This window comes from Labeo rohita, chromosome 5 (assembly GCF_022985175.1).
Source record: "Labeo rohita strain BAU-BD-2019 chromosome 5, IGBB_LRoh.1.0, whole genome shotgun sequence".
Taxonomy (NCBI): domain Eukaryota; kingdom Metazoa; phylum Chordata; class Actinopteri; order Cypriniformes; family Cyprinidae; genus Labeo; species Labeo rohita.
Window position 1 is genome coordinate 13795105 of NC_066873.1, and position 3603 is coordinate 13798707.

General features: G+C 35.2%; 2 long non-coding RNA genes across 3 annotated transcripts; one reads left to right on the forward strand and one right to left on the reverse strand.

Annotated features, from left to right (window-relative positions):
* Positions 1 to 1989, reverse strand: LOC127165781 (uncharacterized). 2 transcript variants are annotated; one of them, XR_007827815.1, is made up of 4 exons: positions 1821 to 1989; positions 906 to 931; positions 231 to 305; positions 1 to 97 (listed from the first exon to the last, which is right to left on the reverse strand). It is a non-coding gene; the product is annotated as an uncharacterized LOC127165781 (long non-coding RNA). The 2 variants fall into 2 exon arrangements; XR_007827816.1 differs by having other exon boundaries at positions 1 to 100.
* A 179-nt stretch (positions 1990 to 2168) lies between these two features.
* On the forward strand, positions 2169 to 3412 carry LOC127164811 (uncharacterized). Its single transcript, XR_007827704.1, has 3 exons — positions 2169 to 2313; positions 2409 to 2514; positions 2937 to 3412. It is a non-coding gene; the product is annotated as an uncharacterized LOC127164811 (long non-coding RNA).
* Positions 3413 to 3603: the final 191 nt, after the last annotated feature.

Genomic DNA, 3603 nt, shown 5'->3' on the forward strand with positions numbered 1-3603 from the left:
GTAATAGTTATGTATGAGTTCCTCAGTTGTCCTCAGTGGGAAAAGATGGATCTCAAATCATACATTCACTTTTGAAAAGGGTCCACGTATGCAGATGCTGCTGGAAAACCAAAAAATGTGCAGGAGCTGGAGGATTATTCTAAAGAAGAGCAGGCATCTGAACTGCTCAGGACAAACAAAGGACTCATAAACAGCTATCACAAAAACATAAAAACAGTCATGGATCATACTTTTTTTTAGTAGAACACTAAAGACACTAAACACCCTTGGTGGTCCACTGGTGCTTGGCGATGTAGTGAGATCTTCTGAAACAAAACAATTGGTCTGTGTAAGAAACTAAACATTATTTACTACATTACTCACATAATGACATACAGTACTTTTCTAGTTTGTAAACATTACAATTTGTAAATGTTCACAAAGAAGACTCTTGAGCTCACCAAGGCTGCATTTATGTGCTCAAAAATACAGTAAAAACACTAAGTGTCAAAGAGTTTTAAAATAACTGTTTAAAATGTTTGTAAAAGACAAAATGTAATTTATTGCTGTGAAGCAAAGCTGAAACTTCTGCATTATTACAGAAAATGAGTATATTAGTATGATTTCTAAAGGATCATGTGACACTAAAGACTGGAGTAATGATGCAGAAAATTCAGGATCACAGCAATCAATTACATTTTAACATATATTTAAAGAGAAAATAGTTCATCCAAATTGTAACATTTCACACTATTACTGTATATTTGATCAAATAAATGCAGCCTTGGTGAACAGAAGATACTTCTGTAGAAAATGTGTAGAAAATCATGTGTGAACTGATGCCATTGTCGTTTACAACAGCAAGAGAGGACACATGTGCAGAAGGCAGTATAATAAGGAAGTAAATAAGACTAAACACAACTTACACTGCCAAATCATGCTGGTGCCTAACCTGAAAGAAAAGAAAATGTCAAAGTTTAACCCTCCATCAAAAACATCAAAATCTGAATTCCTTATATTTACAGTAGAGTTCATTACTATGTAGACCTGCCACAATATCATACGGAAATATCTATCCTAATTGTACAACATGGCACTTTTTTTTTTTTTAAATGTGAGAGACTTCAATAGCTACTACAGGCAATCTAGGGTAAAACTATATCTGCACTGCAAACCAGCATGCAATATATAGAATAATAAATTAACCATTTTCAGTTGAATTCACAAATGTATGTGCCACTTGTACGTGTCACTCCTGTTACTGTTAATGTACAGTAATGCAGTACAGTACAGTAAAACTGCAACGCTCTAGTAACGGAACTCCCGCCTTCTAAATGACAGAGTAAATACAAGAGAAGCTGCTGCTAAGTTATACGCTTCTGTTCTGGTAAACACGAGACAAAAAGACATTATACATTAACTGGACTAAACTAAAATGGACGTCGTTTAACGTCATTTGAGTAACCTTATATGAAACGTTTCTATTCTAGTAGCTTCGCCTCAAATGGCTCTTTCAACTAAAGATCGTTAACTCGTCGCTCATATTTGCGCTCTCATACACTTATAACACGACCTTCAGGCGACTACATGGTATTTAAGTTTATTCGTTAGCACTTTAATAGATGTAACTTACAACCGCTGTCATGTAAGTTTCATTCATATTTCCCCTTTAAAACGGCATACAATTTCATAGCAGTATTCCTCATTGCACCGAATATAACCGTGTTTACAGTATACCATGGCAACTCTACAATTACTCCATAAAAAAGACTACAAACTGTCACATTTTTTTTTCAAAATCCCTCTTAAAACACCTTTAAAAAGACATATTAAACACTTACTTTGAGACCCGTGATGATTATCGTCAAAAAATTAACAGCACAGATCCAACTTCCTGCAGATTCAATCAGCGTCTTCCTCAGAGTCGATTCCCGCCGGCGCCTTCACCAGGCGGGAACTTCTTCTGAAGCTCGTTACCGCCACCTACTGCTTTGAAACTTCGTCGAGTAATATATTCTATCAATCCTGATCAACTCAAAAGTCACATCAGTGGCTAGCACTAATGTTGAAACAATTTAAAAAATAAGTAGCTTAAAATTATACATTTAAGTGGTGCCTCATTCATCAACAAGTAGTTCAGATTAATTAAAACAAATAAGTTTTATTTACTCAAAAACTAAAAAAAGCCACAGGAACTCAAAATATCTAAGTTAGTAGAACTTTTTTTGAAAATTAAGTTTACTGTACTTAATCTATTTAAGTATTTTGAAAGTTTGGGTTTACAGTGTATGCAGTGCAGATGCAGAGGTCGCTTTAAACAGGGAAATGTAAGAAGTAAGTCTTTTACCTAATTTAAAATATGTATTTTATAACGTCATACTGATTTATAGCGATATTTATGTTTTGTGCACTCCTAAACTTTTTCTCAGAGAGATATTCTTTCACTCGGGAGATGATGTGCTTGAAGAGTATGAAGTCACCAATACATTAAGTGGGATGAGAAGACCTTTGTTAGGACACATACCAGAGACAAGGGTAAGCCACAATTGCAGATTTTAAGATTTTTCATTGTCATGCTTAATTTTTTTGATTATTAAACAGTAATAATAAAGAGTCTGATCTCCTTCTAAAAATGTATCAAATGTAAGTTTTTGGTATGCTTGCACTGTCATTTATTTATGTCCTGTCCCATTTATGTGCATTCATTTTGGTAGGAGTTCAACCTCAGTGCAGAGAGAGATCAGTACGCACTTGGAATTATGACTTTTTTTCTGTCGTTAAAAGACTAATTTTCCAGTTAGACTGACTTTCTTTTTACAATATATATACATACATTTACAGTGATTTAAATGCTTTTCCTTATAGTGACAGTTCACGCAAAAATAAAAATTGAGTCAACATTTACTTAGCCTTGGCCTTGTGTTGCTCTAATGCCATATGCCTTTCTTTCTTTCTAGGACCACAAAAGGAGATTAAAAAATGCCCTGAACAAAGTTATCCATATAATGTCAGTATATGTCGTAGATTATTCAAAATATACATTTTTTTTGTGCTTCTCAAAAGACAGGAGGTCCAAAAACGATGACAGAATTTTCAGTTTTGGGTGAACTGTTTTGAATTGTATTCTATTGTATTGTCTAGATTTAAACTGACAGTCTGCCTCCCGAACAGTGTGGGAGCTAAATAGGAAAAGGATCTGCTGCTCACAGTTGATTTTGATATTCTGGATATTATCAACTCTGGCCTTGAATCTTGTTAGTTTAAATCTAGATTAAAGACCCGTAATACGTAATACACTTCCACATTTCTATAATTCAGATCCGTTAAAGGATTGTTAGGCTGCATTAATTAGGTCAGCCAAAACTGGGAACACAACCCTTAACGCATGATGTACTTTTTACACTATAAGAAAGAATGGCATCTACGCTAATATTAGTCTGTTTTGTTCTTATTCCGAGGTCACCATAGCCATCCAGATCTAGACTGTATCCAGATCAGATGGTCGCTGCAGTCCCCCGATCCAGTCCGTAGCCAGTCCAGATGGTGGATCAGCACCTAGAGACGACCTCTACAGCCCTGAATGTCAACGGAGACCATGATAACTAGATGAGTCCCAGAGACAGA